Raw genomic sequence first — 14,314 nt, 5'->3', positions numbered from 1 at the left:
TTCTTGCGCGTGATGCATTTGATTCCGGGCTGGAAACGCGACTTTGTTACGTGAAACGGGGTTTAATCGACGGTAACAATCAGCGTGAAAATATTTTAAAGAAGTCAGGCCTGAACGCTAGACACACAGGATTGAAACGTTCGCTGGCTCGTGTAGAGATGAAAATGTCGATTACTCCGCGGCAAGATGTAACTATTTCATGCCGCTCGTATCTCACGGCAGGAAATCTAATGTTTAGTTTGACTGTGACACGATTCGCGCGTCACGAAGCCCCCATTTTGTTGTGAAATGGGTCGAAGTGTGAACGACGTATCGGCAACATAACTTCTCTCTTTCTGTTTCTCGCTCTCTCTCTTTCTCTCTCTCCCTTTTTCTTTTCCAATTTGCGGAGCGCATAGAACCGACCTTGGATTCCCACACGATCTTGATGAACTCGATTCACCAATACCATTTTCACGATTCACTTTTCATTCCGCCGATAAATTTATTACCATACCGGGAATATTAACTGCGACTCTCGATATGCAAAATACTATGCAGTTCTGCAAGACCCGCATTGGGAAATTTCAATTTGATTTCAACCACGGTGCAACGTACCACATTCTTGCTTTTTATCTCGCCGGTAACTCGAACCTCTTTATTTATTTATTCTGTACAGAATTGCTCTATTCAATAAATAAATATTGATTGATACGGTTCTGACGAAACGAAAATTTTAGAAAACGAACGCAACATGGTAAAAATGTCTCTCAATTTTTTTGACCGTTCCGGACCCAGTTTGCATTCATGAGTTTCGTCAATTGATAGGTGTTCCCCACATACTGACAGGAGAATGGGAAGAGCGCACGCGAATAATTAAATTTGACAGGCTAATTCGTGAAATATTTTTACAGAACAACGGCATTTTGAATCGACGCTTATTGCCTCGTTACGGATCGCTTTCAAAAAATATTCTCCAATTCATTGGTAGAGAAAGACCATTGTTTACAAGCACCGTGGCAAACCCCCGTGTACCGTGCAACCCTTGTTCATTATGCTGCATAGCTTTATTCCACGCGAGGAGCAGGGATTTGCACAACTTTTCTATTTAACAAGTTCGCCCTGCGCAACATTTTTCTACCATTCCCAGCCGCATGCGAAACTTTCTGTGTATTAACGAAGCTAGTTTCACGTGCATTATGAATCGACAGAAGCATTTGCCTGAAACTTTCCGGAGGTGGTAAACTCCAAGTACTTAAGTACAGGCCACCATTCGAAATTATTACGCAGCCATAATGCTGGAACAATTATCAATTATCATGCGAATGGTTCCACGTTATTATCCCGTTCAACCGTTTTACACGTTCTCCTCGAATCCAGAAGAATTGCTTCTTCGTTCTCGGCCGAGAAGAATAAATTTTTTGAGAAGAATTTTTTCGTTAAGCTGAAACTAGTACGCTCATGTCTTTAAATCACTTTTAAAATTGTGCTTACTAACAGCTTGATACTAAAAATCCAGAGCATCTCGAAACTGGCAAATGCGGTCCATCATTTTGACGTGTACGAAAAGACTTGGCGAGAGTCTCATTTAGATTAAACGACGGAGGATAGGAACAAAGGATATCCCCGGAAAATCCGGCTATAGAAAACAGTGGCCAGGCATTCCAATTCGAATAACTCGCGAATCAATCGGAGACGCAGCAGCCCCAAGAGCCAGATCCTCGCGTATTTTTCCGGGAACAAAGCCAGAAACCCAACCCCCGGAACTCTAATCTGATCGAGCGCAACAGTGGATGCCCCGATAATGCGCCTAACACCTAATCTCCGAAATTGCGTGGATCCGGTCGCGATTTTATCCGGGCGTTATCAAAATTCTGTGGCTTTCGAACAAAGGGGTGCCCCATTGAAACCAAGGGGGCCGGCTTTGTCCTCTAGGAAGTGTCGGCCGCTACTATGGCGCCAGCGGAGAACTCTGCCACCTACTAGCTAGTTACCCCGGCAATATTTTCTTTCAATTTCGCCGAGGGAGCCGTACAAAATGAAAGATCGACGGAGGGTGCTTTCCGAACGCGTTTGTCGACGCGCGACAGCGAGATGGACTCTCGCAACGCCGCGCCGCGCTGGTGGCGGGTGGGGTAATTATTTGCGAAAATAAATCATCCTTTTCCTTTTTATTCGCGCATTTGGCTGTAATACACGGTGGTCCAAAGTTATTCTTTTTCTCAAACTCATTTTTCCGGAGTTTTCAAATGTATATTCTCTTTCCCTGCATATTCCAGTTGACATCAACACAACAACCTCTGAATTCTAAAATTGAAGTTAGATACTATGATATTCATTTTCTCGATGGAAAAATAAAGACTGTCCGCATTAATTACGAGATGCAGATGGTGGCGGAAAAGTGGAAGACCGTGTAAATGGTGCGAGAACGGCTCTTTGTAAATAATTGTGGAAGCAAGAGCGAAAGCTGTATGGTTGGCAGGAGCAGGAGCAGGATCGCCGGTATCAACGACGGCAAATTATAGATGAGTATCAACCGCACGTGATCCGAGCAGATAATGCGGCAAATGAATAGGCCAGCCCGACAATGAGGGAGCACCGTGACTCTTTCATACCGGCGATCCGGGGCTTAACTCCTCTCCCCTTAATCAGTTTTCGATCCCCTAATGATTTTGGGCGCGGTCGCGCGGCCCTCTGTCTGCTACCGTGGACAGAGCCGATGCGCTTTCCACCGAAACCGATACCCGCTCGCCATGGTAAAAGATTTACATAGTCATCGGACCGGGCTCGGATAATTCGCGATACTATGTGTACGTGTATGTAGATACGTATACCTGTGTATGTGTGCGTGTGTGTGTGTCTCGTTGATGCGCGCCACCAGCAAGATTGATGGCCAATCTATCATCCCCGCGGGATGAACCGCTTCTTTTCGCGGGCAGCTGCCGGTGACGTTCTTCGATCTGTTTACGTTCGGCCGCTCTGTTACCAGGATACCCGAACAACGTCAATCCGACGTCTCGAATTTGACCGATGTCCGGCTTCCCAACTATTTTTCCACGTTGAAATATCGGTCGGTCGACGATCCCGTTCTTCCATTCCGTTGATGCTCTCGCCTTTCGCGGAACTTGCTCGCTTGTTGCCTACAAACTCCGGCTCCATTTAATCTATTGCGTTTAACGCGTGGCCGCTTTGCTGCATTTCGGTCGTGCCCGTCGAACAATTATCCCCCGATATTTTTGGCAAAGGATTCACAATTACAGAATTGGAGATTCATCTTCTTCTTTCTTTGGCCATCGGTCGATAGCGGATTTAACTCGGAGAGTATCGACGTACAATATCTGATACAGGAGATTTTTATAAAAGAGACAGTCCGGTGATAACAGAGGCGAGCGAAAATACGTTCGACGCGGTCTCACAAAAGAACGGAAAGTTCCGATGACAATGCAATCGAGCACAATCGGTAAGTTAATTTGCGTCCCTCCGGGTAACAGGTAAATTCGCTGTTCATTGTGTCAACGGGGCTGTTTACGATCGCGAAAGTCGGTTAACAGGCTCTAAAGTGGGTCACAAAAGTGGCTTATCCCCCGGGTTTGTTTCGCTAAAACGTTTCTGGTCCTGAGGTAGCGTCCACCGCACCGCAGCGAACGGTCGGATGATCGAACGTGGTGTCGCGTTACACAAATATTTTCGGAGCGAGCCCAGGACCGACAGGGAGCGAGAGAGGGATGATAGTTCGATAATGAAAGTGCGGGCAACGGGGAAACGACAGAGTCATATTGTTGCTGCGCAAAGCAATGAAATTGGTAAGCAATTGCGGCCGGAACAGCCCGGTGAACGAGCACGAACTCCCGTTCGTCCGCGGGAAAACGGGCCGCGCGAGCATTCGGCCCCTCCCCTCCGAAACGAATTAAAAGCCACGGATAGTAGATGTCACGGTTTCGCAATAATTCACTATTTCAGTTGTCGTCAATGCAAACGCTGCGCGAATCGGGCCCAGTCGCGTCGTTTACTCGCCGGAGCAACGAGATACGAACCTGCACGCGCAATTGGCGTTCGTTTCGTGCCTCGCCGAACACAAACACCGATTTTCAATTTTTACTGGTCACAGCACCTCTCTCGACAAGTCAAAATTCCCTCCCCCCATGATGGAACGAGGCCAATCTAGAACTACCACTTCCCACGGGGTCTGGTTAGCGAAATCATGCGATGCAAAACAATTTTTTCCTAGGAAACTATAAAACTTATTCGTATGGAACTTTTTCGTACTCATTTGTCTATATTCTGACAAGGTCTCCAAATTTTTTTACATACCTGAAATCAAAATTGAGCTTGCCGTGAACGATTGAAGGGGTTGCAACGTTTTCAGCTGTTTTGATTATGTGATACAAAACAAATTTTTGCTAGGAAACTGTGTAGAAGCTATCGATGTCTTCTAGAATTTTTTGTTGCTCGTTTGTCTATATTCTGGCAAGGTCTGTATTTGATTCGGACCAGGTGTTACGGGGCAGGGATAGCGGAGAGAGATCGTAAGAGGAGACAATTGTTTCGCTCAGCGGAATACCTGGCCGTCGAGTAAAAGGAAAAGTGGTGGCGTTAGTGCCATTTGTATTTCAAGGGTACACTCAACATCTTAACCTCCGACTCTCGAGTGCCGGTAATCCGATCTGAAGAAATATCCACAGGAGATCGATCCCTGGCGGGTTAACAGGGTTAACTACCTTCGATCAGGCAGTCTCGCTTGTGCGCTTGCTTTCAGACGTTTCCGCTTTCCCGCTTCTCTTCCGCGAACACGAGAGAGTGCTCTTGTCTCAAATTCAACACCTTCCTCTCTTTCTCTTTGCGCCACTACCCTCCGGCTTGGTACTTTCTCCTTTTTCTCCTCGATTCACTTTGATTTAAATACGCAACCGCCGCGACTGGTTATCCAAGATAAATCTGGCCGAGTCCCCAAGAGAGGCGAAAAGGCCCGGAGCTTAATTGAGTATTTCTCCATTCTCTTACTTCGTTTCCCATTCCACGTCGTCGGCAGCAGCCGCCGTCGACTTGATTAATTAGATTTTAATCTTTAACTGGCCGGATGAGTCTAGCTTTCCACGTTCTACTTCGTAATAACTGCAATCTACACAGCAATATTGTTTTACGACACCCTTTTGTCCGGATACTTCCATGAAAGCATCCCTCCTCTATCCTAACACCCTCTTCCTCTATCTCTCTCTCTCCCTCACTCCCTCTGCAACGATCCCCTCTGATTCGTGACTCAAGGAGGAACCGTATTGATTCGTTAGTCTGTATTCTGCTAAATGCACGTTCCATTAGCGACTGATCTTGTTAAACGTGCTCGATGCAAACTGCTTACTGCCACAGTGCCGGGAATTCTCTCGATGACAATCTTGTAATTTGTAATTTAAATCGACGCTCTCGAGGGCCGCGCAAAAATGCGCTAACACCGCCGCGAATATACACCTTTTTCTATGAATTAATCATTCCCTGGACGATGCTTCATCGATCGATATACACATTTATTGCTCGAAACAGACGTCGCTGTTCGTCTGCTGCCCCCGCTCTAGGATAAACGCGGCTGATTTTAACCCTCATCCGTCCCTCATTTCACGACCTGAATGATGAATCTAACTGATTGACGAAATAATATGTTCACACTTGCATTTTAGATTTTTAAAATAATAGAACAGTACAGCTTATTTCGTGAAAACAGTGTCAAATTGACACGAACGAGGGCTAATAAATCGAAGAAAATATTCCTCTGAAATCAAATTTCATAAAAACGTCTACAAACCTATGGTAGAATTAATTCAAACTTCTATCACGATCACGAATCAATTGAATTCGAATTGCATAATATTCGCAAGGCCCCTCGAAGGTTTCCGAGCGATGAAAATATTCATTGCGGAGGCTAACTATGCCGCAGAACAGCATTGTCACGCGAACCAGCTGCGACTGCTCACCGTGCATCCCCACTTTAGGCTACTCGAGCCTCCAGCCAGGAAACAGTATCAACGTCGAAGAGGCTTTTCAACGGCGTTCTCCTTTAGCCAGTCCGCATAGGATTACAACGATTTAATTCAACGGGGTTCCGGGGTGGTGGCGCGGTTCACAATTAGGCGGGACCACGGTCGCATAATCCAGCGAGACAAGCGCAGCAACCTACCCGGTGCGACGACAAAAAAAAACCGTTCCCAGAAGCACAGAGGGTGGAAGAGACGAGACGAGAAGGGGGGGCCCGGGTTTCGAACAGAGCAACCCTGATTTCCTGGGACATATGTGTAGCACCGTTTCTGTTGAGTAATTGTTGCGATTTATCAGAACGATATGTCACGGACATATTGAGGGCGGTCAGCTGGCACATAATCTTCGTAGGAACGAGGGCTGACGTTCTCGATAAGAAATCATTTCGAAAGAAGCCTACGATTCTACCTAACTGTGTCGTTAAATTCGCCGAAAATTAATTGCTCTGAACGAGAGAAGCGAAATCGAAAAATTCTTTTTTGAATTTGAACGTCGAGGTCTGCGGCAATCGAAGACGCTATATAGAGCGCTGGACGGGGTAAAATCGAATTCCTGTAACCGGATTGCTCCCGTGTGTCCGGCGGGTGTCCGATTGTCCGGGGACGCGGCGCGAACGTAAGAGATTCGATTAATTCGGCTTTTAATTCGTTCTCGTTACGAGAATTATCCGGGTCCGCGATCTGAAAGGACAGATCACGGGGTGTGGTGTACGCTTTGGCTAAAAAGGAAACGAAAGAAAGGGGAAGGGGGGGGGTAAAAGGAAGAGAGAGAGAGAGGGAGGGCTTGCGAATGGTGATGTCGTTCTGTTGGAACTTTCAGGGGCGGGGAATCGAAAGAGAAACGGAGAGAAAGGGATGGTTAAGGGTTTGTCAAAGCAACCGGTCATCGGTCGTCCCCGCTATCAGCTGGCTATCGCTCGAGCGTGCAGTCCCGACCGGAGCAGAATGTATTCGAGTGGCTCTATAGTTGCCTTGGGAATTCGCCGGCCTCGAGGACGCATGTAACGCGTCCCGTATGTACCGTACATTACACGGGGATCTGTGTTTGTATTTCTCTCTCTCTCTCTCTCTCTCTCTCTCTCTCTCTCTAGCTGTGTATGTGTTCTCGTCCTCTGCGCGAGCGCATGCGAGATATACGACCGATCGGCCGCCACGAATTGCGCGGACGTGACGCGCGTACGATCCCGGATTGACCCGTTGCGCGAAATTTCGAATTGCCTTTTGAAAGAGAACCTGGACGATTACCGGATACACCCTCGATCCACGATTCACGATTAGGAGTCTCATCTTTTACCGGAGCTCTCTGATTTCAATGCTAGAGCGACCGAGCACTGGAAACATTGGGATCAGAATGAGAACAGAAAACATTTAAAGAACTGAACGTGTCTGTGCCGAAACCCGAAATTGTCCAGGACAAATCGGAACATGCAAGGTAGACCGAAATACACGGAATAAATCAGATTACAGAAAACACACTGGAATATGCAGAATTAATTCGAACACACAAATACGTGCTAAATAGAACGTATTTAGATTTATTCGGTATGCCCCGACGTATTTTCCATACTTTGATTGATTCCACCTACACGGTCCCGTATTCCCATTGTGATTCGGCTTTTCAATATTCCACATCGAGCATACTGAAATGTTCTATTATCTGTTAAACCCAGCATTGTTCAAATTGGCACGATTTTTGTTCGATAGAGCTATTTTCGTTTAAAAATAGAAACGAGAAGACAATCCACTTTAAGAAAACGATGAAAAATTTTGCACGCGGTGAAACGATTACGAGGTGAAGTAATTGTGCTGGAGTATTTTTTTCTCGAGGTAAGCTGTGATATTTTGGTGGCGATGGAATGTTGGGATCGTGACGGTGGAAATCTTCGAGGATTCGTTCCTCGGACATATTACTCTTCGGATAAGTATTGGAGGCTGTACCTCGGAGTTTCTCTCAGCATTACATATACGCTGTACCGAAGTGTAGGGTCGCTCGGGGGTAAGTTTTTTCCTAGCGGAGCCGTTTCTACGAGTTACGGGCGAAGGAGTCTTGAGAATCTCGCTTAAGGGATTCGTCGGGGTTAGGATTGTAAACGGAGGATCCCTCGGCCGAACGTACAGACCCTGGAACGATCGAAGATGGACGAAAGATAAAGGACAGAAGGGGCTGTGCCCGACCCCTATTTGATTTACTTAATTTCGCTCTTCTATTTGCACGAGATCGTACGATCCGATATAATATTGGAACGAATCGATTCATTGAATACCCTGCTCGAGTCGAGGAGAACTTAAAATACCAAAGAATACGTCCGTCATTCCCCATGGAAAAACTTTCGAAACCGTCAAAAGAATATTCAGCGAAGGCTGCTGTCGCAAGCGGTAAAATGCTTCTGTGCTCTTCGCTTTGATCTCCTAATTCAAAGCAGATTTTTACGCAAAATTCAAATTGTCTGCATCTATCGTAACAAATAGGAGCCATTTGTCAGCTGGACTACTATCAATTTTACTTCTCTATAAATTCATAAATATACTTGGAATCTGATTTTAGTTCACGGTGTACTCTGTTCAGAGGCTGCGAACATTATAATTTTCGCAGTGCCACGTGCTCCGGGCACTTCAAAGGGAACTTGGACCTGACTAGACATTAACGACGAATCTACTGAATCTACTGTACCTAGCCGTAGACTATTCTATCACTTAACAGGTCAGCAACTCGTCAGCAAGTCTCTATTCAGGTGCCAGCTGCAAGGACCCTTATCGCATAGACCACAGTTTCAGTCTGTAGTTCCTTTATTTTCCTTCAGTCTAGCTCTAGTTCGCCAGCTCTGGGGATAATGGTAGAGGTATAATAATATTTTAACAGTTACGGTAGAGATCTTTTTCACAGTTACGGAGGGAATACTGTACCGCGCGCGCGGAAAATATTGAACGAACGAACCCAGGTCGCCATTATCGAGTCCACGTTTCAAAGAATAAAACCATGGCGAGGTTTGCTCAATTAAGCACGGGTAGGCTGCTGACAGAATCAATCGAGCTGCAGGTTGGCGTCGCATTCGGATCGGTCAATAAACCAGCCTCGATTTCGGGGCAGATAATGCCGCGATAAAAGGGACCGGTCCTCATTCCCGTGTGTACAAGGACATACGAGAAAAAGGGGGATCTCTTTCGGCCGATCATGCTTTATCAAGCTGGAATTATGCCGGCCTGGTGGCGCGTTCTCGGACGACTTCCAATCGGTCCAATCGGGACCGAGCTCCCCTCGCGCGCCCTCTTCCTCCCCCAGGGCCCAGAAGGAAATCTATTCCTGTAAGGCAGGACCTTAGCTTCCCCTGCAACTCCCAGCAGCCCTTGCCACTCCACCTTGCCGGATCCGTCGGCGATGATTCGTCCCTTCGAAATCGACGCGCAGGCGAATTCCAGGCACGTAAGCTTTTCCTATTTATTGCACCTTTTTCGGCTGGCCGGCTCGCCTAAATCATTGCGCATCCCCTTATTGAATGGGAAAACGGGATGCATGGTTTACAGCCGACGCCACCACCCTCGAACTCCCCCACGTTCTCCTCCTGACAGCCGGGAATAAAGTTTCCAATATTCTATCCGACTGGACGAACCTCCAGGAAACCTGGCATTTTTTTTTCGTCAGATTGCATCACCTTCCATCACGCAACCCTACCCCCGCGCACCCCGACTATCTTGATACAATTTTTGAACGACCTTCGAGGCCGAGAATCTGCCGATTGATATTAGATTCGGCTGGAACGTTGATCGACGGTCCACCGAACGATTTAAGAGGATCCGAGACCGTCGCACCGTTAACTATTGATCGGCAGGAGATTTTATGTCCTGACGTGCCTCGACTCCCTCTTCCCGAGCTCTGGGAGCGATTAGGTTCGGCCTTGTTTAGAACCTCGAATCGGTGTGAATCATTGAATCTTTAGCAGACGGATTCGTAGATCGAATCTTTTTTTAATCGAATCAGGCTTTGTGGAGTATCTTTAATATCTGAATAATTCGTGTGTACAGACTTACGTTGTCAATGAAAGTGGATTAGATGTCGAGTTGCTCACGAATTGCCACTTACCTGTAACAAAGAGAAAACATGAAAGTGTTAGTGTTTCGAGCATAAAGAAAGGTGCCGTTTACACGAGCAAATATCTATTTTGCATTGAAGTAGTTAATTAACTGGATAAAAATTGTAAACAGCCACGTAGAAAATGAATTGCGAGTAACCGAAGGTTAATTATGAATTTATTATGTCAGATCCTTCCCAAAATGGAAACGCTGCACGATCTAAGGAAAATGAATATCCCCGCCACTGTAAAAAAGGATTTGCAAGATTTCCGCTGAGAAGTGCACGCGACGAGCAAGGGACTGTAACCTAACGCTCGGCGACGCCATTTTAATTTCTGCGAACCGCAGACTCTTTTTCAGCCTTCGAAGCGAAACGTCTCAATTAATGCCGTCGACTGCGGAAGTACAAGGATCTAGGATCGCGGGAGAGGGAGAGAGAGAGATGTCTGGGTTCAAGGGTTGCGTATGAAAGTATGGGCCCGTCGCTAGGGGAACTCTTCTAGTTAAAAAGATTTCGCTCGAATAAATAGAGAGCTGCGGCGGGTGTATGTATATCTACGATTCTCCGGCAGCTACTTTGAATCTCTTCGGCATCCACTCGAAACGTCGGGGTCGGGGATCCGCGTTCGTCTTGCTACGTACACGTACAGCTTGAAGACGACCGACACGACCACCCACCTATTTTCAGACTACGGTCTCCGGCGCACTTGGAAAACACATGGCAATTCCATACGAGGCGAGGGTGGACAAGAGAACGAAGAAGAGATAGAAACGCGGCAGAGATAGATACACACACAGCCTCGCACAATTAAAGTTCGTGGCATGATTCCACTCTCGCGTGCTTATCGTGGTTGGACAATGCGGAAGGTGGTAGCTCGGAGCGTGCTCCGCTGGACGGTGGAACAATTAAGACTAATTGCAACGTCGTACAACGATCGGACATTTTAATAGCACGCTCGGACCGGCATTAAATCCGTGTACAAGCGTAACTCGGCCTCGGGCTTAGGCTCGTTTCGTGTTCAAACGCGAATTGCCACCGTCGCGCGTCGCGTCGCTCGATGCGCGTTCAAACGAGCAATTTGCTTATCGACCAGTCCTCTTAATTTCTTAATTGATACGCTAACCAAAAAATTATAAACCCCTTCACTCTCGAATCGCTTCGGAACACTAGACAATTTTTAATTAATTCGAATTAAGAGTAATAATTTGAAAATAATAATACGTGGAAATAAAGCTTGCCAAGGAAAAGGAACTTAAACAGATAAAAAGAGGAATTAGTGCAATTATATGTAATCGTGTACGTTTGCGAATTAATGTTAATTGCAGGGTGCTTTCGGGTTGGGAATACCACCCAGGGCACGAGAGAGTCGCGCATCGTAGCATGATGTCGTACCTGACACGAATTAAACAATTCCCAGCGTTAAACCGCCTTCACGACTGGTTGCTTATAAAGCTACAACATCGTCGAATGCGATTCACATGTGAACCGCCTTGCTGTACAGGGTGGAACACGTGCAGAGCATAATGTGTCGTTATGTCGGCAGTGTCGGCACTCCTCGTCCGGTTCTCCGAGGATGTAAAAGCATAAACGAGTCTTGGTATGTAGCTTGCAGAGAGTCCGCGAGCGATTGGCTACAAGTTTACGACCGCGGGTCGTCCCGTCGTCGTTAAACCTGGGCACCGTCATTCGACAATGGCATTCCGAAGCGACATGGAATTAGAAACATATGCAGCAACGCGTGCCCGGAATTATAAAATACGCGACGTTTAATTGTTCGCTTATTCCGCGCCTCTCGAAATACCCTCCGCATCGCTACCGAACATTTTAAGCATTCCCGGAGCATCGTCTATTCACACTGCATAATTCTGAAACCCAAAATTCCACATATTCCAAAAAATCAGCGCCACGTATAAATATCTTATTTATTTACTTACTTATTGATACCGTAAACCATGTTGATAACACACTTTACAATTAACAAAGAAATTTATATCTGTCGTAGATTTAAGCGTGTTGTTAGGATAAGCATGGGCTGAGCATTTGCCGTTGTAGGTTGCCGGAGTCGGCTGCCGAGTGCTCGCGCGTGTATTTACATTGTAGCGCGGCCGAGACGTTTGATCGGCTGCGACAAACAAAATCGGCTCTCTTTGAGAATGCGTGCACGTGGACGGAGTGACTCTGCGGAGTGGGGAAAATGCGAGGCAAGGCGGCAAGGCCCTCGATGGCCCGAGACCGGCCGGCAGATTTTGTTTAGCGCTCGAACGATCGAGATCAGTGTCTCCGCAGAGTCAAACGGTTAGAACACTCGACAGCCCGACACGCGACGATGAAACGTGCTAACGCCGGGGCACACGGGTCGCGCCAAAATGTTAGTGAGACGACATATCGTTATATAAACTTAAATTAATATGATCGGTAGACGCTAAATCCTAATCTTACATCTTTTTTAGGAAGTTATTCCATGCCACTTTCGCGAAGTTTGTCTATAAAAATTGAACGATATAATAATTAGGTATGAAAATAATTTTCGCAAAAAAATTCCGCGGGTTTGTTTGCCACCGCGATTCCAAAATTCGAGCTCCCAACTCCTTATCTCCCGGGGCACCGAGCTCTCGAGGTATCAGCATCAACAAGGTCTACTTAGAGTCCCATAAATTAACGTCTCGCCCACATTCATCTGCCGCGGGACCATTGTACACGTCCCTAAATCACTCCCGAGGACCTCCCGAAGAACTCCCATAGCAGAAACAAAAGAAGCCGAGGCACAGAAAACCGTTTCAAAAAAGCGCAGCGGAAGACGACGCCAGACCAAAAAAGAGTATCTGTACAAAAGGCGAACGCGACGGAGTCGCATAACGGATTGGTTTAGTATGGTGTAACGAGGGTTGTATCAGTTTCGTTTTTCTGTCGGAATCTGCCGGGGACCTCCTTCCACGAGATTGTCAGCGTTTATTACTGTTTACACGGTTTTCTCCCATAAGCGCTCGTGCTATTATGGACGGCGACGTCCGCTGGCAAACCACAGAGACAGCAGGGGCTGTCTTTGTAGCCATTTAAACCGACCCTCCACGTTTTGTATCTCGGGGACATGACGGATGCATCCAGAAAAATCTTTAGACGCTCTGTAGACACTGTGTTTCTACCAAGACGAATTTAAGTGGACCCTCACCGGGTTAACTAATTACCCAAAAATGCCTCAATTGTCTCGGAGCCTGAGTAGATTCTGTAATTTACAGAAGTCCGCTTTTAATGGGCATTCCTCGGTTCTGCCTTAGGGGACCTCTTCTGTATCGGAACCCTTTCACAAAGTGGTCGTAACCGTTGTCTCGAGTGTTTTACACAGGCTACAAATTTTCGGTCTGCATAACGTAGTGTTGAACACAGGTGAAAATAAAAGTTTGAATGTGATACCGAATGCTGTTCAAATAGAATGCAACAAGATTGTTAGTTCCACCTCACCTAGTTTTCCTGTAATAAATTCCTAAAGATGACCAATTTTTTGAGGTGGCACCTAAAATTGAATTAAACAATTTTCCCAGGCTGCTCGTAGAATTAGACAGTGTTTGATTTGTGCTTCGAGATAATACTAGTGGTAATGTGGACACAGTTTCGGCCAGAGCAGGGTTGAGCAATTGTCTGTAGCGCAAGCGCAGATTACAGTATCTGGTAGCAGACGCGGAGCCCGCCTGCCGCCTGGAGAACATTAACTGCACCGAGTCCCGATTTCTGATAAGAGATTAGAGAGGTGCACGTGGCCGTAACGTCTGCCGTTTCCCGACTCCAACACGTGGCTCGTGTCATCGCGCGGAGGGAAATAGAAAAGACCAGAGCAGAATGGATCATGCGGATCTTATCGGAGGATCAGCAATGCTGCAGGGACTGCGTCGGATTATCGAGGGTACGTACTTGATTTGATTTAGCCTGCCGGATCACGGTATCGACGAACTATCAGGTTTCCATTTATCATGGGAATCGCATCCGATCCTCTAATCCACATATACATACCGTACCCTCTAAGACTGCCAATTTATGACTGCCAAAAAAACTCCCGAGCTCCCCTGGACGACCGATCTTAAAAATGGCGAACGTTCATTCCTGTCTCATGATTAGACAGCGGATTTTATGCATTTATAACAAAAACGAGCAGGCGGAATTCGACGCAGTGGAAACATTACGAGAATTTAAATACACTGTTTCCCACAATCAATGCAAAACGTTTTTATTCTGCGTAAAGATCCGCTGT

General features: G+C 46.5%; 1 protein-coding gene and 1 long non-coding RNA gene across 21 annotated transcripts in view; one reads left to right on the top strand and one right to left on the bottom strand.

Annotated features, from left to right (window-relative positions):
- Window positions 1–14,314, bottom strand: part of Ten-m (teneurin transmembrane protein Ten-m) — a 534,210-nt gene that overhangs the window by 183,002 nt on the left and 336,894 nt on the right. The gene's annotated exons all lie outside the window — the stretch shown is intronic.
- Window positions 7,668–14,314, top strand: part of LOC143213769 (uncharacterized) — a 322,076-nt gene continuing 315,429 nt past the window's right edge. The window contains exon 1 of the long non-coding RNA XR_013010030.1: window positions 7,668–13,969. This is a non-coding gene — a long non-coding RNA (uncharacterized LOC143213769). The remainder of the gene's footprint in view (window positions 13,970–14,314) is intronic.

Source organism: Lasioglossum baleicum, chromosome 11 (genome assembly GCF_051020765.1).
Source record: "Lasioglossum baleicum chromosome 11, iyLasBale1, whole genome shotgun sequence".
Classification (NCBI taxonomy): Eukaryota; Metazoa; Arthropoda; class Insecta; order Hymenoptera; family Halictidae; genus Lasioglossum; species Lasioglossum baleicum.
This window is presented reverse-complemented; position numbering and strand designations above follow the sequence as displayed.